This window comes from Pan troglodytes, chromosome 12 (genome assembly GCF_028858775.2).
Source record: "Pan troglodytes isolate AG18354 chromosome 12, NHGRI_mPanTro3-v2.0_pri, whole genome shotgun sequence".
NCBI classification, from domain to species: Eukaryota; Metazoa; Chordata; class Mammalia; order Primates; family Hominidae; genus Pan; species Pan troglodytes.
The window spans coordinates 14,116,069-14,138,565 of NC_072410.2; the positions used below are offsets into that span (position 1 = coordinate 14,116,069).

At 37.7% G+C, this 22,497-nt stretch overlaps 1 pseudogene; it reads right to left on the minus strand.

The window, feature by feature from the left end:
• Window positions 1–710: 710 nt before the first annotated feature.
• LOC134807856 (protein phosphatase inhibitor 2 family member B-like) lies at window positions 711–22,182 on the minus strand (annotated as a pseudogene).
• Window positions 22,183–22,497: the final 315 nt, after the last annotated feature.

The window sequence follows — 22,497 nt, forward strand, 5'->3', positions numbered from 1 at the left end:
TGCCCAGTGTACCAAAAACATAAAAAACAAAAAGCAAAATAAAGCAAAATAAAAAACAGAGCCGACAGTAGTGCAAGTTTAATCTGATAATTTATTTGTGGGGAAAAAGCTAGTTTTGATAAGATAAAGTTCAGTCCTTTCCTTGTAAATACAAAGAAACTCAACAGGAATTTTAAAGTTCGTAGGCCAGAAAATGCAACAGTAACTCTTATAATCCTTTTCAATTAAACAGACAAATCAAGTTGTAGACAACTGTTAAAATATTATTCAGCCTTAATATTTATCAGTCTATATATCCTGTTGTTCAATTGGCTTTTGATTAAAAAAAACCCAACACACTTTATAAGAGATACCACCACAGTTAGAGTGATGAAAATAAATTACTTCCTCTCCCCCTTAAAGATACTGTTTAACTTCTAAAGCATAAAAAGCTATATACTATCTTATACATATTAACAAGTGTTTTACATAAGTAATGCAGTTTTGGAATGATGATATTACACTGTATTTGTGGTAAAGTACTAGACACAAGAATATATATATCAATTAGGCATTTTCAGTCTAATCAGTCTCTAAGGTTATCATTTAATTCTTGGAAATTTATAATAACTGGTATGCATTTTGGTACTTAAGTCATGAATTGTGGAAAACCAGAAGCAATGTATTATAGTAACAGGGTTTATATCCAACAGTTGCAGTGTTGAACAAATCTATGAACTTCGTGATTTGTTTAGCCGTTGGTCACTTGCAGTAGATCCTTAATTTGATTCTTTAGTATTCTTGCTTTCTCCATCTGTAGTCTAGAATATTTCTTCACCTTCGTCATCATCATGTAGGTCTTTTGAAACTAATTGTCTAGCTAGTTCGATATTGAGTCCTTCACTGTAGTGAAGCTTCCTTTTCATTTCAAATTGTCTGTTTTTTTCTCATTCTTCAGCTAAGAGGTCCTCCTCTCCACTGCTTTCTTTTTCCTGAACCCAATATTTTGGCTCTAAGCCTTCAGCAGCAGCTAATTTCTTAGCTAAGATATCTGATACCATGGTTTCAGTGGTTTCTGTATCACTACATGCATTTTCATCATCACCCATTATACCATGGTAAGGAGGGCTTGGCTCATCTATTTTCATTAAACCATAGTCTTTGTCTGCTGGACGATATGTCGACAGGATGTTCATTACATCACACTTCTGGCATTTTTTACTCAGCTCCTCGTGGACACTTCTGCAGGGCTGTTCTGACAACGCCACCATAGAGGAAGTCCTGGAGGTCTTGTTCTTCAGGATCCCCTTGATGGGCTGGTGCGAGGCTGCCATTGCCCAGCACTTGGGCTGTGGGCTCAAGGTCCATGAAGAGAAGGGTCGGGCGCTAGCAGAGACCTGCAAGCAGCGGCAGAGCCTGCTCAGGGCTAAAGCGGCCGCACCTGCACCTGCTGTCTCAGAAACGGCTACCAGAGAGGTTGTCGGGACACAACGACCCTGACGCCAGAGCCAACGCTGAACTGGTAGCAGCTCCTTACGTGCCCTTAGCCGCTGGCACTTGACCCTTAGCAGCCTGCAGTTGACCCACTGCTGACGGTGAGACACTGGCCAAAAGATTCTAAAGGGTGTATCAGAAAGGATGAGTTAAGTTGTGCTGCAGTAATAAGCAGCCCCAAATCAGCAACTTGCCACACAGTTTCTTTTGTCTGTTTTTTTAGTTACACTCTATTTCTCTCACGGCCAGCAGGAGGTTTGTTGCAGCTACTTAGGTATTCAGGCTGCAGAGACTCTGACTTTACATGGCTTTTATGATCTAGGTGCTGGAGAAGAGGTTGCAGTTTGTTTGTTTGCTCTTAGAGTTTCTGCCCAAAAGTGATACTTACTATTTCAACTCATGTTTCACCATGAAAGCAAGTTACATGTCCATGCGTAATTTCAAAGGGCAGGGAAAGTAGATCCTACCATGTGCTTAGAAAGAGAAGAAGAAGAAGCTGAAATTTTCTTTAATTTAATTTAATTTTTTATTTTTAAATTTTTTATTTTGTAGAGATGGGGTTTTGCCATGTTGCCCAGGATGGTCTCAACCTCCAGAGCGCAAGTGATCGGCCTGTTTTGGTCTCTGAAAGTGCTGGGATTACAGGTGTGAGCTACCATACCTGACCTCTGAATTTTTCTAAACATCACTATTGACTACCGTAAAGGGTAGTTTTTACTTTGGCTCTGAATGAAGATCCACAAACAGGGCAGAATGCCTAAGCATAGAAATCCGTGGCAACTTGGTGTTCCCTTTCTGTTGATATACCTCCTTTCTTCAGGAAAGAAATGACCCTGGGAAAGTGCATGATGACATCTAAGGTTGTTCTACTTATGCCTTTAGAGTATTAATTTTTTTAAATGGCTCCCTGATTACATATTGAGTTAAAATTCTTTTTCTTTGAATGAGAAAGAAAAAGTGTTGGAAGAAGGCAGGAAAAGAGGCCAAGAGTAACAAAAAACAGATGGGAATAATAGAAAAGCCATAACAAAATGGCTTATTTAGATTCAACCTTCTCAATAATTACTTTTTATGTAAATTATATAAACACTCCAATTAAAAGGCAGAGGTTTTCAGACTGAATACAAAAGGCAGAGCCAAATCTTTGCTGTCTATAAGAGAAAGCTGAGAAGAGCAGAAATCAGTGCAAAAGTAAGCAAACAAGTGATGAAGAAAATTAAAGAGGTTGAATGTTGATTCTGTGAAAACCTATCTTGGCTACCTTGGTGGGCCCAAATTCTGTTTTTTGTCTTTTCAGGCTTATGGTGTTGCCTACAGCTATTACTGGCTTCTCTGCCGCTTAGTGGTCACTCACTGACCAGCTTCTCAGACTCTTCCTATGGTCCATGAATCAAAAAATATTTTGAGAAGAAAAGCAATATGCAGATAAATAGGTGCACCTTAAGAACTTCCTCTCTCCTTCAAAATCTGGACACTCAAATCTTTGGAGTACCCCAGACACCCTCCAATTTCTTTAAAAGGATTTAAAATAAATTTGTAAGTATTTACAGTAGGAATAATGTCATTCTGCTGCAAGCCACTCCATTATAGCCAGAAGAGAAAATTATCTGTAAATGATTATTGACTAGCACTGATTAATGTCCATGGATTTGGCCTTGTTGTGAAAGTATTTTGCATCCTCTAAATACAGGTATGTCTATTGAGTTATTTATAAGAGTATTAGTATTAGTCGTAGTGGTGGTGGTGGTGGTGGTGGTGGTAGTAGTAGTAGCATTTGCAATTTAACTTAGTTTTGGATCTGTAATTCATTGCTTAAAATATTTAAGAAATTTAGCTTAACAACTATAGATTTAAAAATACAGTCATTTTGTATACCAAAAAATGCCTTTCACATCCAGGCAATATAGTCAAAGGAAGTAGAAATTGCCAAAACTCTCATAGTGAAAGCTTGAAATAGTTGCTATAATTAATTCATATTTCTATCTCTCAGACAGTGACTACCTACCTATTAAAATGTCTGTCTGACTTTCAAGAAGAACTGGATGACTATCAGCAAAATATGGTTCAAATAAGACAAAAATTAAGCTATACGTTTAATCATAGGAAATTTAATATTTCTGAAATGTTTCAAAGTTATGCTTGTAATCCTAAAGCTGCTAAATATATCAAAAACCAAACAAGCATGAATTTTGAAAGGCAGTGTGCCACCATAATGTTAAAAGTCTTTTAGAATAATTCTGTGTCTATGTAAGTAAAAAAATTTTAGCAAAAGGAAAGAATGATAAATTACTATGTGAAATGTATGCTGTTGGTGGTTAGTTAATTAAAAAAAGCAGCCTACAAGATACAAAAAAATGCACATTTTTTTCTCCAAAAGCCTGCTGTTAAATTGATAATGCAGCTTCTATTTGATGGTGTCATCAAATTGAGGAAACAATATGTTTCTGTATTAGAGTATGGAAGTACATGTTTTTCTCATAGCTTTAATTTTCCAGCATTTTATCTGCAATCACTTTATTCTAAACTCACATACAATTGTTTGGTCTGTTGGTTGGTTGATTGGAAGGGCTCTGTGGCCCCCATCCAAACTCCCTTCTGTGTGCCTTAGCAAGTCATATATCAAAAGGGCTTTTTGGCAGTTAATAGCTGACGCTTCTCTTGATTTGCTTCTTTTTGCTGATATTGTGACCAAATCTTTCAGACATTTGTTTTTGTGCTTTTAAATGCAAATTCCAGTCTGTGGGAGAGAACACGTTTTGAAAAATCTTGCCCCTTGCTTTGTGGTTTGCATATTAGAATGACTCATGGTCTGCATTTCGGATGATTGCCGACCATGATATGCTCTGAACAGTTCCTAATTAAAATGGATGACTTTTACTTCTGGAGTTTTGCTGGGGTGTTCAATATATCCAATTAACTTTTACCTTTGAAGCCAAAATTACAATAAGCGGAACAGTACTCTGGATACTATGTCTGGGCTGTTTGAAAATATTTAGAGATTATTTAGGAAGATATAATTTGCTTGATTATGATCTTTCTAGATTTGGCAGAATTTAGAACTCTGTAACAGTTTTTCATATTACATGCATTTTCTTGAAGTCGTTTTGAGTAGAGATACTTTTCAGGAGTATATTATGGGCCATTAATTAAACTCCATCAACGAATGTCAGCATTGAAATCATATTAAAAGTTGATCATTTTTAGGTTGAAATTGCAGTCATTTTTGATTGAAGTTATAGTCTAAGGCTATAGTCTAAGGTCTAAGGCTATAGTCTAAGGCTATAGTCTAAGGTCACACTAGATTGAGGCTATAGTCTAAGGTCACATTGAGTACTCATCTGCATAAACACTTCATCAACCCCTTTGGAAGAGCAGGCCATCACCCTATCCCTCCCTCATGCATTTTATCATTTTTTTATATGAATATCTAGAAATATTCACAGGCAAATGGCCAAGAAAGTGAGATCCCTAGGACGTCAATATTAACATTTCCAACAAAGGAAAAGTCATTCTCATCCTCTCAGAGCGTGTAACTGATTAGAGAGTGTACTTGAAGGTAGAAGATAACCAGAAAAGTGTTGCAGACTGCACCTTAGGCACCTCTTTGATGCCACTTCTGCTCTTTTCAGACTCAGGTGTTTGGACACTTGTTCCTGGCTCGTCCACTACTGATTCTTCCTAGATAGCCTCCCTAACTCATTTTATGAGGCCAGCATCATCCTGATACCAAAGCCTGGCAGAGACACATTAAAAAAAAGAGAATTTTAGACCAATACCCCTGATGAACATCGATGCAAAAATCCTCAATAAAATACTGGCAAACTGAATCCAGCAGCACATCAAAAAGCTTATCCACCATGATCAAGTGGGCTTCATCCCTGGGATGCAAGGCTGGTTCAATATACACAAACCAATAAATGTAATCCAGCATATAAACAGAACCAATGACAAAAACCTTATGATTATCTCAATAGATGCAGAAAAGGCCTTTGACAAAATTCAACAATGCTTCATGCTAAAAACTCTCAATAAATTAGGTATTGATGGGACGTATCTCAAAATAATAAGAGCTATCTATGACAAACCCACAGCCAATATCATACTGAATGGGCAAAAACTGGAAGCATTCCCTTTGAAAACTGGCACAAGACAGGGATGCCCTCTCTCACCACTCCTATTCAACATAGTATTGGAAGTTCTGGCCAGGGAAATCAGACAGGAGAATGAAATAAAGGGTATTCAATTAGGAAAAGAGGAAGTCAAATTGTCCCTGTTTGCAGATGACATGATTGTGTATCTAGAAAACCCCATCGTCTCAGCCCAAAATCTCCTTAAGCTGATAAGCAACTTCAGCAAAGTCTCAGGATACAAAATCAATGTACAAAAATCACAAGCATTCTTATACACAAATAACAGACAAACAGAGAGCCAAATCATGAGCGAACTCCCATTCACAATTGCTTCAAAGAGAATAAAATATCTGGGAATCCAACTTACAAGGGATGTGAAGGACCTCTTCAAGGAGAACTACAAACCACTGCTCAATGAAATAAAAGAGGATACAAACAAATGGAAGAACATTCCATGCTCATGGGTAGGAAGAATCAATATAGTGAAAATGGCCATACTGCCCAAGGTAATTTATAGATTCAATGCCATCTCCATCAAGCTACCAATGACTTTCTTCACAGGATTGGAAAAAACTACTTTAAAGTTCATATGGAACCAAAAAAGAGCCCGCATTGCCAAGTCAATCCTAAGCCAAAAGAACAAAGCTGGAGGCATCACACTACCTGACTTCAAACTATACTACAAGGCTACAGTAACCAAAACAGCATGGTTCTGGTACCAAAACAGAGATATAGACCAATGGAACAGAACAGAGCCCTCAGAAATAATGCCAGATGTCTACAACTATCTGATCTTTGACAAACCTGACAAAAACAAGAAATGGGGAAAGGATTCCCTATTTAATAAATGGTGCTGGGAAAACTGGCTAATCATATGTAGGAAGCTGAAACTGGATCCTTTCCTTATACCTTATACAAAAATTAATTCAAGATGGATTAAAGACTTAAATTTAGACCTAAAACCATAAAAACCCTAGAAGAAAACCTAGGCAATACCATTCAGGACATAGGCATGGGCAAGGACTTCATGACTAAAACACCAAAAGCAATGGCAACAAAAGCCAAAATTGACAAATGGGATCTAATTAAACTAAAGAGCTTCTGCACAGCAAAAGAAACTACCATCAGAGTGAACAGGCAACCTACAGAATGGGAGAAAATTTTTGCAATCTACTCATCTGGCAAAGGGCTAATATCCAGAATCTACAATGAACTCAAACAAATTTACAAGAAAAAAACAAACAACCGCATCAACAAGTGGGCAAAGGATATGAACAGACACTTCTCAAAAGAAGACATTTATGCAGCCAACAGACACATGAAAAAATGCTCATCATCACTGGCCATCAGAGAAATACAAATCAAAACCACAATGAGATACCATCTCACACCAGTTAGAATAGCGATCATTAAAAAGTCAGGAAACAACAGGTGCTGGAGGGGATGTGGAGAAATAGGAACACTTTTACACTGTTGGTGGGACTGTAAACTAGTTCAACCATTGTGGAAGTCAGTGTGGCGATTCCTCAGGGATCTAGAACTAGAAATACCATTTGACCCAGCCATCCCATTACTGGTATATACCCAAAGGATTATAAATCATGCTGCTATAAAGAGACATGTACACGTATGTTTATTGCATCACTATTCACAATAGTAAAGTCTTGGAACCAACCCAAATGTCCAACAATAGACTAGATTAAGAAAATGTGGCACATATACACCATGGAATACTATGCAGCCATAAAAAATGATGAGCTCATGTCCTTTGTAGGGACATGGATGAAGCTGGAAACCATCATTCTCAGCAAACTATCGCAAGGACAAAAATCCAAACACTACATGTTCTCACTCATAGGTGGGAATTGAACAATGAGAACACATGGACACAAGAAGGGGAACGTCACACACCGGGGCCTGTTGTGGGTTGGGGGGAGGGGGGAGGGATAGCATTAGGCAATATACCTAGATGCATTAATGGGTGCAGCACACCAGCATGGCACATGTATACATATGTAACAAACCTGCACGTTGTGCACATGTACCCTAAAACTTAAAGCATAATAATAATAAAAAAAGCAAGTTCAAAAAGGAAAAAAAAAATTAAAAAGAGGTTTTAGAGAAAACCTAAGTGCTTTTAATACTACAGTGCCACCACAGACCTAAACTGGGACTCTGTCTGTAAAGCAGAACCTGTGGCCATCCGAATCTCAGCAACTAACGTCCTGCAGCCACCATATAATAGAGATTTCTGTTTGCCCACCTGTACTGTTATTGGTGCTTCTCTGTTGACTCTGAAGTTTAGTAAGAATAGCAGTCTGAGCTTTGTGCTGTCTTGGTCCGTCAGTGCTGCTATCACAAAATACCTGAGACTGGGTAATCTATAAAGAACAGAAATTTATTTCTTATAGGTCTAGAGGCTGGAAGTCCAAAATGAAGACAATGGCAGGTTTTGTGTCTGATGAGGGTCTGGTCTCTGCTTCCAAGATGGTGCCTTGAATGCTGAGTCCTCAAATGGTGAAAGGTGAAAGGACAAAACAGCCTAAATAGTTCCCTCCAGCTTCTTAATAAAAGCAGAAGTCCATTCTTGTGGGTGGGGCCCTTATGGCCTAATTACTTCTCAGAGACCACACCTTTTAATATTGTTTCATTGGCAGTTAAGTGTCAACATGAATTTTGGACGGAACACAAATATTCATACCATAGCAGTGCCCATGCATGTGCAACTTGTAAGGTGAGAAAATTAACCCCCTTTTGGAGCAAGCCTTTTAGCAACGGAAGTCAGTGGATATTTTTGTTTCTTCTATGTACCAACTATAATAAAAGCTTCAGAAAGGGCCTCTCAAAAGACAGTAACAAAATATGAACAGTCAGGCTTGCTTGATGTGAAGTGGTAGCCAGCCAGGAATGCACTCTTGCATTGTCTCTTCCCATTCCTTGCTTTCTTTCTCAAACTCCTGGTGCATGAGATCACATTGCTTAATAAAGCAATACCACATAGGCTTATGCCTCAGGCTCTGCTCTTTGAGTAACTAGCCTGAGAATATTGGGAACAGTTACATCTATAAAAACAAATTTGGCACTGTTTTAGATGAATACATTAAATCCATTTCAGTTGGTGCCTTAGGAAAATAGCTACTAGCTCTTGGCAATAGGCAGCTGTAATCTTCAGAGGTCAAGGGCATAAGAAAATATAATATAGATACAACAACTATTAGCAAAGGCTCCCAACAACAGAACTCAGTGGCAGCAGACTTGGAAAAGTTCTAACAAAAGTAAAGTCTGAGAAAGTGTTTGCTCACCTTGAGGGAAAAATTGGGAAAAAAAAAGACAGTACGAAAATGATGTAACACAGTAAAGCAAAGCAAAAGTGGTGGCCTAAATGTAGAACTGCATAGAAATAAAATTTTGCAGGAAGCAGTTGCATGAGGAGGCTGAGGAGCAGAGAATGAATGTGTGCTTTGTGGAAAGCAACAAATTTGGAATCTTACACAGGCTTCACTCCTCCTACAAAAATCTCTTGCAGATAGCTGGCTCAAAAACACCCAGTCATATGAATGGTATTTTAGAAAAGGGACTAGAACCTTTTATATACAACATCTATACAAAGATGCGACCAAAAAGGGAAGAAAAGAACAGCAAAGAACACCCAAAGAAGAAGAGTATTCCCCTGAAAATTATTGTTATGGGGGAGACCAAAATTACAAAAAATAAAATTTTCATTAATTTCAAAGAAATGCCATTTAAAAAGTATACAATGAAGAAGAAGTGGAACTTGGGGAAGAGATGTAAGAAAGCAAGACACTATTAAACACAGCCTGACAGAACTCAGAATAGAAATAAAACAAAACAGCAAACCATCACCAAATGCATACTAAAGAAAATAAAGTAAGTAACAGGAATTAGAAACACCCCCACCAAAAAAAAAAAAAGAAAAAGAAAGTGTTAAAAAATATTACAGCAACAAACAGGGAGAAGAAACTAGCCCAAATAACTTTTTATACTTTATTTTAAAAAATGTTGCATAATGTTTGTACATGTTTATAGAGTACATGTGATACTTTGTTACCTGCATAGACTATGTAATGATGAAGTCAGGGTATTTAAGATTTCCGTCACCTCCAGTACTTGTTATTTCTGTGTGTTGGGAACACCTCAAGCCCTCTCTTTTAGCTATTTTGAACACATATTTTTGTTAACTATAGTCAATCTACTCTGCTATTGAATACTAAAGCTTCTTCCTTCCATCTAACTGTATGTTTCTACCTGTTAACAGGCCTCTCTCTATCCCTCCCCCTGCCACCTACACATCCTTCCCAGCCTCTGGTAAGTGTCATTCTACTCTCTACCTTCATGGGATCAACATTTTTGGCTCCCACATATGAGTGAGAACATGTGATATTTGTCTTTTTGTGCCTGGCTTGTTTCATTTAACATAATGACTTCCAGTTCCATCCATGTTGCTGCAAATGACATGATTTCATACTTTTTAATGACTGAATAGTATTCCATTGTGCATATATACCACTTTTTATTATCCGTTCATCTGTTGATGGACAGTTAGGTTAATTCCATATATTTGCTATTGTGAATAGTGCTTCAATAAAGATGTGAGTACAGGTGTCTCTTATATACTGATCTCCTTTCCTTTGGATAAATACCCAGTAGCAAGATTACTGAATCATATGGTAATTATATTTTTAGTTTTTTTGAAAAACCTCCATACTGTTTTCCATACTGGCTGTACTAATTTACATTTCCACCAGTAAGAATTCTCTTTTCTTTACCTCACCAGCATTTGCTGTTTCTTGTCATTTTAATAATAGCCATTCTAACTGTGGTAGGAGGACATCTCCTTGTGGTTTTGATTTGCATTTCCCTGATGATTAGTAATGTTGAGCATTTTTTAGATACCTATTGGCAATCTGTATGTCTTTTGAGGAATGTCTATTCTTGTCCTTTACCCGCTTTGCAACCAGTTGCATGTAATTAATCTGATTACATTTTTATTACATATTATTAATTTTTTCCTGTTGAGCTTTTTGAGTTCTGTATTAGTCCATTTTCTTACTGCTATGAAGAAACACCCATGACTGGGTAATTTATAAAGCAAAAGAAATTTAATGGACTCATGGTTTCACATGACTGGGGAGGCCTCACAATCTTGGTGGAAGGTGAAGGAGGAGCAAAAGCATGCCTTATTTGGCAGCAAGCAAGAGAGCTTGTGCAGGGGAACTGCACTTTATAAAACCATCATGCCTCCTGAGACTTATTCACAGTCATGAGAACAGCATGAGAAAAACCTGCCCCCATGATTCAGTTACATCCCACCAGGTCCCTCCCATGACATGTGGGGATTATGAGAGCTACAATTCAAGATGAGATTTGGGTGGGGACACAGCCCAACCACATCAAGTTCCTTGTATATTCTCAATATTGGTTCCTTGTTGGATGAATAGTTTGTGAATTTTCTTCCATTTGGCAGGTCATTTCTTCACTCTGTTGATTCTTTCGTTTGCTATGAAGAAGCTTTTTAGTTTACTATAGTCTCATTTTTCTATTTTTGTTTTTGTTGACTGTACTTTTAAGGTCATAGCGCTAAAATCTTTGCCTAGACCAATGTCCTGAAGTATTCCCCGTAAGTTTTCTTCTAGTGGTTCTATAGTTTCAGGTCTTGCATTTAAAGTCTTTAATCCATTATAAGTTGCTTTGTGTACAATGTGAGAAATAGCAGTCCAATTTCATTCTTCTGCATATCTTCTGCATATGGCTATCCAATTTTCCCAGCATCATTTATGGAAGAGGGTATCCTTTCCCCAACATATGTTCTTGATACCTTTGTCCAAACTCAGTGGGCTATAAATACGTAGACTTATTTCTAGGTTCTCTATTCAGTTCCATTGGTCTATGTGTTTTTTTTTAATACCAATAGCATGATGTTTTAGTTATATATATATATATTGCATCTTTGTCTGGTTTTAGTATCAGGGTAATTGTGGCATCACAGAATGAGTAAGGGAGAATTCAGCGAATTCTCACATTGAGAAATCAAGGTATAAATTAAGCAGGAAAACCAAAAAATTATTCAAACAAATAGAAATCAAAATACACCAAAACCAATGAGATACAGCAAAAGCAGTTCTAAGAGTTCCATCCGTTTTTTTGGAATAGTTTAAAGAAAATTGGTTTTAGTTCTTCTGTTTATATTTGGTAGAATTTGGCATTAATGCTATACAGTCCTGGACTTTTCTTTTTGGGGATACTTTTTTTTTAAATTACTGATTTAATTTTCTTACTCATTATTAGTCTGTTTAGGTTTTCTGTTTCTTCTTGATTCAATGGGTAGGTTGTGTGTGTCCAGGAATTTATCTGTTTTCTCTAGACTTTCCAGTTTGTTAGTGTATAGTTGTTCATAACAGTCTCTGATGAACTCTTCTATTTCTGTGGTATCAATTCTACTGTCACTTTTTTGTTTCTGATTTTATTTATTTGAGTCTTCTCTCTTTTTTTCTTGGTTAGCTTGGCTTTCAGTTTGTTGATTTTGGTTATTTTTCAGAAAACCAACTTTTTGTTTTGTTGATCCTTTGTATTTTTCACCTAAAAGATATAGATTGGCTGGCGGATAAAAAAGACATGACTCAACTCTAGGCTGTCTACAAGAAACTCATCTACCCAGGCTGGAGTGCAGTGGCATGATCTCGGCTCACTGCAAGTTCTGCCTCCTGGGTTCGCACCATTCTCCTGCCTCAGCCTCCCGAGTAGCTGGGACTACAGGCACCCACCACCATGCCTGGCTAACTTTTTGTATTAACCGTGTTAGCCAGGATGGTCTCGATCTCCTGACCTTGTGATCCACCTGGGTTGGTTCCATGTCTTTGCTATTGTAAATAGTGCTGCAATAAACATAGACGTGCATGTGTCTTTATAGTAGAATAATTTGTATTCCGTTGGTTATATACCCAGTAATGAGATTGCTGGGTCTAATGGAATTTCTAGTTCTAGATCCTTTAGAAATTGCCATACTGACCTTGTGATCCGCCCGCCTCGGCCTCCCAAAGTGCTGGGATTACAGGTGTGAGCCGCCGTGCCCAGTCTCTAACAGGTTTTGTTTTGTTTTGTTTTGTTTTGTTTTACTTTTGTGTGTTTTCGTGATGATAGAGTCCATTTGTTTCCAGTACATGTCTCCCTTAAGCATGTACTGTAGGTCCCGTCTAGTGGTAATGAATTTCCTCGGCTTTTGTTTGTCTAGGAAATACATTTATGAAAGAAAACTTTACTGAGTATAGTATCTTTGGCTAATAGTTTTCTTTTTCTTTCAGCACTTAGAATATCCCATCTCAATCTCTCCTGGCCTATAAGGTTTCTGCTGAGAAATACTCACCATCCTCCATGAAATTATTATTCTGTTATTCTGATAGAGGTTCCCTGATAAGTGACTAGACATTTTTCTTTTGCTGTTTTTAAAGTTCTCTTTTTGCCATTCACTTTTGAGAGTTTGACTATAATGTGCCATGGAGAATATCTTTTTTGCATAAGGCAATTAGAGAGCAATCCTACATTTTGTTGCCTGATATTTAAGTAAAATCTGAAAATGTCTAAGTGTAAAGATTATCTGGATAATTTCAAAGTTAAGCAGGACAAAAAGCTAAGGAACAAAACAGTGCGCATAAGACCAAATTATCCTAGGTCAGCCACTCTTATCAAAATGCAAATCCCAGGTCCCAGAAATTTCCAAAGTTGTCAGATGAAACAACTCCGCAATGATAGTGGTATGTCACAGGGACATGGGAGGGTGTTAACTGAAAAAACTGCCAATGGTCAAAGCTGGAACAATTCAAACAAGAAAATAAAGTACTATTGGATTTTAACTCAAATTGTAAAATGAATACCCATGAGTCCATGATGATATAACTATTCCTAATAATGTATGCAGATACTTTGTTCTCAAAGAGGTGGAGCATAACTCCTCACCCTTTCCTGTGGGCTGCACATGGTGGCTTCCTTCTCAATATTACTGCATGAAGAGGGGAAAAAAGTGTAAATTGGTAGTGGAGAAACCTGACAAACACTACTTTGGTTAAGAGCAAGGCTAACATCAGCAGCGGTAAACCATGTTCACCGTATGCATCCTTGATATGATGTGATGAGAAGGACACTTTATCACTATAGTCCTTCTCCCCAGATCCCAAAATGCAACTCTGATTCATTAAGAAAACATTAGCCAACCCCCAACTGACATTCTACAAATACCCCTCAAAGCTGTCAAGGTCATCAAAAATGAGAAAAGCCTGAGAAACCGTCATAGCCAAAAGGAGCCTAGGGAGATGTGATGATTAATCGTAATGTGGTATCCTGGGTAGGATCCTGGAACAGAAAAAAGGACATGAGGAAAAACTAAGGAAATTCGAATGAAACATACACTTCAGTTAATAATAATGTACCCATATTGGGTCATTAATTGTGAAAAATGTTTCATAATAACTAATAATTTTAGTAATGGCGACACTCGGTAGGAAATCTCTGTACTATCTTTGCAATTTTCTTCAACTTTCCTATTATTTATAAATTGTATTAAAAAAATTCAAATCCCATATCCTACCCTGAATTGCTCCTCTCTCCAACAGGGCAGAGGAGCTACACCTTCCTGTCATGTCTGTTCCCCGAACTCTGCCTCCACGTGGGACAGACTCAGTTTTTTGTTGCTATTGTGTCTTGCACACACCATTACTCAGCAGGAAATTCAAAGATCACTAGGATTAGGCTCATTTTGGCATATCTATTGGCGTTCCTAGATCCCAAATCCTCTCCCAAATCCCTAGAGGTCGAATTATTTATTCTTAACCTGTTGCCGACTTGCCAGGGCTTCTGCTCCCTCTAACTGTAATCACCCAAGTTCCTGGCCTCTGCTTTGACCTGGCTTTCACAACTTGATTTATTATTCCTGAAATAGAAAGAAAGCATGTTAGTTTTGGAGGGAAACTTAGACTGTATAGTCAAATCCTTTCACTTTATAAGAAAACCAAGATCCAAAAGTCTCATAGCTAGTCTTGACCCCAGAGGCAAATAGAATTTTATTTTTAAATCTTTTGGAGTAAATGTAAGATAAAATATTTTCCTGGTTTCTTTTCTGTTGGTTTCTAAAGCTCTTATATTCAGAAAAGAGAGCCTGTATTTGATTCGTTAGTTAATGCAGCAGAGTGTAAAAAGTAGAATTAATTTTGACTTTTAAGCCTTGGTCTATATTTGCCTTTAGACACAGAGGCCACATTTTTCTTTATGGAAATGAGATTCAGAATATTAGGCATTTGAATGAATCATTGACCATGTTATCTCCTCTTAGATGATATGGTAGAAATTTGTAGAAGCAATCTCTAAGAAAGCAATCTAAATTTAGAGTTGTGCTTTGTGTAAGATGTTACAGGCTCTGAAAATAATATATTTATTTTGGAGCTGTTGCAAATTGTCCCTTGACAATTCCAACAATCATAATAAAAACGGGGACATCTCTGAAGATAAAGAACAGGTCCAGAGGTATGGAAATTTTGCCTCTTCTGACTGGTCATATAAAAATATCCATGCTGACAGGGTGTTATTTTTTTCCTTGCCAATAATCATTTTAGGCCTTTTAGACTGAAAAAAGAAGAAGAAATAAATTAGCATCTTGCTGAAACATTTCTACTGAATACCAGGATGCATTTAAGAAGTGGAAAAATATGTGGGATTTGAACATATCACACACAAAAAATTAGGATGACTTTAAAAAATACTGATATTTCTCTTCACTTTTCAGTTCTTAAAGTCTATCATGTCTGAAGTTTGCTCTAACTCCCACCAAACAGTAAAATGGAATAATGATCACTCAAATTTCGAAGAAAAGCACATTTGCACCTCCCAACTTTCTGTTACTTCTTTTGCTATCTAGCATCAAGAAAAAGTTATTTTGAAAATTATAACCATTTCCTAGAGTTGACCCAGATCTTTCTTCCAATGAATCCATGGATCAAATACTATACAGCAATGAGAATGAACAAATAATTATTGTAAGTGACAGCTTGGATGAATCTCACAAACATAATGTTAAGTTAAATGAGCCAAACACAGCACATACTGTATGATTCCACTTATATAAGGTTTAGACACAGGCAGAACTAACCCATGGAGTCAAGATATAGTTATCATTGGGGGATCATTAGTCATCCCCCATATGCAAAGCGAGGGCCTCCTTTTGATCTTATACTGTTCTGTTTCTTAAGCTAGGTGCTGGTTACACAGTATGTTGTTATATTGGCAAAAATGAATTAAGCTGATTATACTTATGATATGGATACTTCTTTCTATTTGAATATAACATACTGCAATAAAACTTTTATTTAAGAAAATCAGTCTGAATCCCAGCAACTCAGGAGGCTGAGGCAGGAGGATCACTTGAGCCCAGAAGTTCAAGGTTGCTTGAGCTATGATTGTGCCATTGCACTCCAGCCTGGGCAACAGAGTGAGTCCCCAACTCTATAAAAAGAAAGAAAAAAAAATCAGTTATCAGTCTGAAAATCTTCGCCTCAAGATAGATGATTTTTAACCTGTGGTTCTTGGTAAAGCCAATCTGCATTCCATCCAAGAAACTTAAATTATGATTACAAATCACAAAAAGTTTTGCCTGGATTTTAAGATTTTTCCTTTAGACCTTAGCTATGGCATAAATGATGATGAGGGTCTTTGCTAAGCAGTGATCTGAGGAAGCTACTTGCTCCAAATTTTAGCAGTTCTAAGAATCTCACTGCATTTTTTTCTAATGTGGGGTGTTAAAAGTATTTTAGATGTATTGAAGTCAGGGTCATTTTGCGTAAAACTTGGAGAATTGAATCTTGATTGCGTAGAAATGCTACTGTACTATGGGCATTATTCATTTCTAGTTCAACCGCAATGAAATTGCTTTGTAGTTACACTATTTTCTTAACAGAACAAGCCAAATATATAGAACAAGAGAAGGTCAAAAGCATTCTACCCTGTTTTCACTATGTTGATTTCTTAGAACCTATACAACACCTGCCATGAAATTCACCTCAGCAAGAAGTTACTATTATCTTGGAGACATTACACTTTTTCATTAATTCGGCTCAAACTTCCTTAAAGCATATAAGTGCTGCACAAAGAATGGAAGTTTTGACTTGACATGGTAGTGAATAAAACTGATATTAGCACAAACGGTTATTTAGAACTAAAAATAGTTCAGATTCTCTATCATTTCAATTTTTAAAAGAAAGGCATTGAAAATTGATCTTGAAACATAGCATTTAGTATAATTACACAGTGTGCATGTTTTAGCACACTTTGAAAATACTGACTGGATATCCTGGGAGCTCTTATCACAGTAGACCACAGCACATTCAAAAATCTGTCTATCATTTGGTTGTTGCTATAGCAACAACCTAGTTCCTGCTGGAGAGAACAGGATCGCTGCGCTGGCTCCCACAGAACTATAAGCTTGCTTTTCCCCATTGTCCAGCTGTAAGCTGCCATTTCGGCAGCGTGGGATGGGGGCACACAATATCCTATGAGCAAATACTGTTCTAGTGGATGCGAATAGAGGCAAAGTCTGTTTCAATGCCTCTTGTTTGTTTGCTTACAAATCATGTAATGACACTGACCAGGTAGACGCCTGGTAATTATTTTTGATGTGATGGTGTTTGATCAAGTTTCCATATTAAGAGAAGCAATTTTAGATAATTTAAACATAATTTGCACTCTTTCTCTGCCACTGGAAATCTTAGTACTATCTCCAGACTGTCAGAAGACTCCTTTATGCCTGTAGGGGATTTTGATGCTACCAGTGGAAATTCCTGCTAATGCTCTCCAGATGGGAGAGCTGATGGTGATGGTGGTTTCCAGGCAGGAAACCTCCTCTGAGTGGTTCGGAAGAGGCCCTCTTTGGCATTCCTGATTCTGGCCTGATTCCTCCCATGTTTTCACATGTGGCTTTAATTCTATGACTCAGAGCACCAGAAGTATGGCTGTCTAGCATCCTATTTAAGAGCTCGGGGTCATAGACCTGAATAAACCCAGGATGCATCACAAGTTTCTCTTTAGATCTTTTTAGATTCTTGCCTTTTAAGTATTAGTTTAAAAGTAGCCAGGAGAAAACACAGACAGTAGAAATGCATCTCTGTATCATAGATCTATGTGTTGTGATTTTTTTTCTCCTTTTCTATTTTCTATAAATATACCAATTTCGTAATATAAACTAATTATACCATTTTCTTTAGATTACTTTAACTTTAAACTTTTGATCTTGAAATAATTTTAAATTTACAAAAAGTTGCCAAACTAGAACAAACCTCATCACATGGTAACATTTTATGTACCCACAGTACAATAATTAAAACTACTTTTATTAATTGGAATTCTACAGTAAGAAGATTTTCCTCCCTCTCATTCATCTCTATTTACCTCCCAATCAAGCAATCAATAAATCTATTACTCTCTATCTGTTCATCTATTTATATATGTCTATCTACCTACATATCTTTGTATCCACTTAAGTATCTGTATGTATCTATCTATGTATCTGCTATCATCTTTCTTCATATCAGTATAGACTCATGGACATCTGTTTCATTCTATGGATTATAATTCACTTCTGTAATTATTTTCATGCTCAACTTTCCCCAAATTTGGATGTTGGGAGCCCTTTGAGCTGCCGCCTGTGTCTTTTGCTACATCTGCGTCGTTGTTTGTGCATGTCCTTAGTCTCTGGCATCTTAAGATGCTCCAGGCTCATTCTGTACTTTCCCTGCCTTAGACCTGGAATTCAGTAATTACCCTGAAGATCCCTGGTTTCTGTTGTTGGAGAACATATTTCTAAAACAAAATCTATTAAAAAAAATTCTGTTTTTTAAAAATGTATCGGAGAAAACCTTATGTTCTCACCATTTTTCTTGCCATTAACAAAAATTATGCTTTAGAACCGGAAGTTTTATTTAAAAACTATGTTTTCAACAGGGGAGTATCACATTTATTTGAGAATATCTTTACTACTTCCTTTCTGATTATAAAAGTAATATATGTACATTGTGGAAATTTTTAAAATGCAGAAAGATGCAAATGAGGAATAAGTTCCCATTACCAGGTGCTAATCACTGTATTTTTTAAAAATTACTACTTTTTTCTTCAGATTTTAATACATTAAAATAAACCCAAAATTCTATTGTACATAATGTTATATATTTTTAATATTTACCATGTCATTAAATATTTTTCTAAAATGTTCTTCTAATGGGTGAATAATATTACATTGTATAGACCCTATTTCTTAGAAATGTATGATGCTTTCTAGTATTTAATCTTATATGTAATCTGACAACAGATATCTGTATACAGAAATATTTGGACTCATCTCTTTATATTGGAGACCACATTTTAAGACAAAAATCATTTTATTTTTCCATAAACTGGCTTATAAGCAGTGCTTTTGTTGTTGTTGTTGTTTTTGATTTTTTTTTTGGTTTGTTTTGTTTTTCAGAGAGTCTCGCTCTGTTGCCCAGCCTGGAGTGCAGTGGCACGATCTCAGCTCACTGCAACCTCTGCCTCCCTTGTTCAAACGATTCTCATGCCTCAGCCTCCCAAGTAGCTGGGACTACAGGCATGCACCACCATGCCTAGCTAATTTTTGTATTTTTAGTAGAAACGGGATTTCACCATGTTAACCAGGCTGGTCTCAAACTCCTGGCCTCAAGTGATCCACCCACCTCAGCCTCCCAAATTGCTGGGATTACACGTGAGAGCCACCGTGCCCAGACATAAGTGGTTTGTTTTAATATGTTTTGAATTTGGGATAGAAGCTTTCCAGAATGTCTGATATCTCTAGCCTGTGCTTACCAGGACAGTTACTACACACTACAACATTAGTTTTAGTTAAGATGGCGATTCAACTTTGGTAAGTACTATAAGCATTCTCTTCCAGATAAGAATTTCACAATTATTGTTCATGAAATAAATTGATAGCATTGTGGATTTTACTGTCCATTCCTGACAAATTTCTCAATGCTGAGAAATTTTTTCAATCGTCAAAATATCCCTGAAATGAGACTTCCCCAGGGAAGAGACTGAGGTTCAGAGTTGATGGGACTTGCTCAGGGTCACACATTTGGACATTCTATAGCCAGGAGTTCAGCCTTCAGGAAGTACATAAATGGGTTGCGCTGATGCTACCCATACTTGAAACCAAGTTTTATGCAATTTACTATTTAAAGGAGTGTTATGAACTTTAGGTGCTATAGGAATTTTAAAGAGAGAGAGAGAGTGGTGTATGGATTGCACATTCCTGGATGGCTTCCTGGAGGCAGTTGAATTTATGCCCTTCCTGAAAGACAACTCGACTTTTCTAGGGCAAAATTGCCAGTATTTATATCATCACAGTAAGAATTAAACAGGTAAAAAAGGAGTCTTGGAGAAGATTTCATGAATGGAGAATGGGGGAGTAATGTTGAAGAATTTCTTAGGTGAGGAGCCTGGTAAAAATGATCTATGCTTTATTCTCTAAACAATTTTACTTCAACCTGAAAAACTTTGTCAAAAGATGTGTAAGCCACAACCAAACATCAAATTCTGAGCCCAAGGCAGCATTTTCTTTTCTCCTCTAACAATGAAAAATCAATTAAGATCTGAGTTACTAAGAGAGTAGACTTGACGTATTGTTATATGAATGCTTGGAATGTGAATACATATATACTGTGAAGAGTGTATTTATTACCATCAGTTGGTATATGAGTTAATCGTCATTTTGCCCACTTTTTTATTTCTTAAAATGTATATTGTTGGGAGGAAAATACCTCTGAAGATTTTCATAATGACACATTCTATATTCTATGAAAATGGTTTCTGTGAAACTCCATGATTATGCACTTATATGTATTTACAGGCCATCACTCTTCCAAATATTGCTGAGGCAAAAATAGATGCAGGCTGAGAGCTGAGTGATGGAAGTCGTGTGTCACACTTCAATGCTCTTACTCACTCCACAGAATGTGTCTTGGTGTTAACTTTATGCAGCCGTAACACAAAGTGGTTGAACATGCTATCTTCTTGTGTGCTTCTGAGAAAGTCAGGTAGTTCACTTGCCAGGGAGAGGTAAGAGGAGCTACAGGCACCTCTTCTGTCTGGGGGCTTGGAATTCTTTCCTGGACTTCAGAGTGGGTGGGCAGTCTGAAGTTGATGAAGCCCCTAAAGGTCTATGCAAAGGTAGATAAGTTCAGTGGGTGTGGTGGTGCTGAGGAAAATGAATCACATTCACAAAGCTGTGTGTGAGTCCAAACAGAGGAGGAGCCAAAGCTCCTACAAAATCTTCTACAAATCGTATGTCTGAGGTTCCAACAGTTCTCTTGTCTTCCCTTATCTCAGACTGTCATCCCCCTAACTACTACCCACCAGCTCCTAAACTTACACAATTGGAACAGAAATAAGTCTGTGGCTCCTGTCCTCTATGTGCTTATACTCTAGGGTGGAAACAGCCACATGAACTCATCATTTCAAGAAATGGTGCTAGGTGATGAGATAAGGGTTTGTGTTGGGGGCAAATTCCTGAAAAGACAAAAGACAAAAGGCATTTCCTCCTTTACATGTTATGCTAGCTTTCATTTATGTATATTTTTACTTACAGTGATTAATGAGAGGGAGACTTCCTCTTTGAGGGCATGTTGACCCACACACAAATATCCAGATATCTGCCTTGGGGAAGCAGACCAGACAAATTCCAGGGGCTCCTACAGAGGAGTCTGTGACTTCTAGAACAACATGGGCCCCACTCTGATTGGTTCAAAGGCAGACAGTACTACGTTTGCAGGCTGAAGACCTCAGTCCCGTGTCTGGGTAAGCAGGGCTGGTCTGAACTGACAAGTGCTAATTACTGCTCGTTTGTTTGTCATTCTGAACAGACACCAAACAGAAGACAAGACTCTGCACACCCAGAAATCTTCTCGTCAACTATAATTAGCTCCTCCAGAGAAGAGTCATATCAGAGCCAGAAAATCAATCCCTGGGCCTGATTCACACCGGCTCCTTGGTGAAGATCTGGGGAGGACAACTCCACAGATTATATTTTTATGAGAACAAGTATCACTCCAGTGAAATACAGAGTGATACAGTATGAACTACTGGATCTGTTCACAATGTGCCTTAGAATAATAACATGTCATTTGAATAAACAAACGTTCTTTGTTCAAGTGTTTAGATAACTGTGGTTGGGATTTAAGCACTTAATAGCATGCACTAGAGTCACAGGTGTTCTGATAAGATTAAGTCTCAGCTCCATGGAGATCAGATGCTGTTGTGGATTCTGTGGCATGTCACCCAGGACATGTATGCTGATACCTGGTGTGTTCCTGCTGAGAGCTCACAGCTCAGTCCCTCTCCGAGAACTGACACAGCTGAAGGAATTCAGCTCACCTATAATTACGCTCAGGGAAATGGCATGTGATCTATGGTATGATGGATCAATTGGAGTGGCTGTAAAGGGCTTTTTCCTGTGCCTCTGTTGGGACAACACTGCAGGGCCATCCCGCTCCAGAGCTCCCTGTTGAGCCTCCATTTCAGTTGTATCACAGCCCAATCTTTCCTTCTGGCTGTTCTTGCTTTCCTCACCCGTACGGGAGTCATTCCTGTGCAAACTGCCTGCTCAACCTCCTGCATGCCAATCTTAAAGTCTGTTCCCAGGGAGCCCAACCTGTAACAGATGCTCTGGGATCAAGCTGTTGAAAATGGGAGGCTGCCTCCAATTGTTGATGTTGGCAGGCTCAGTGGCATCACAATTTGAGGCTGTTCTTGCCTTCCAAGTATTGTCTAAGGGAGTGATTTTCAACGAGGGGTGATTATGTCCTCCAAGAGGCATTTGGCAAAGGCTGGT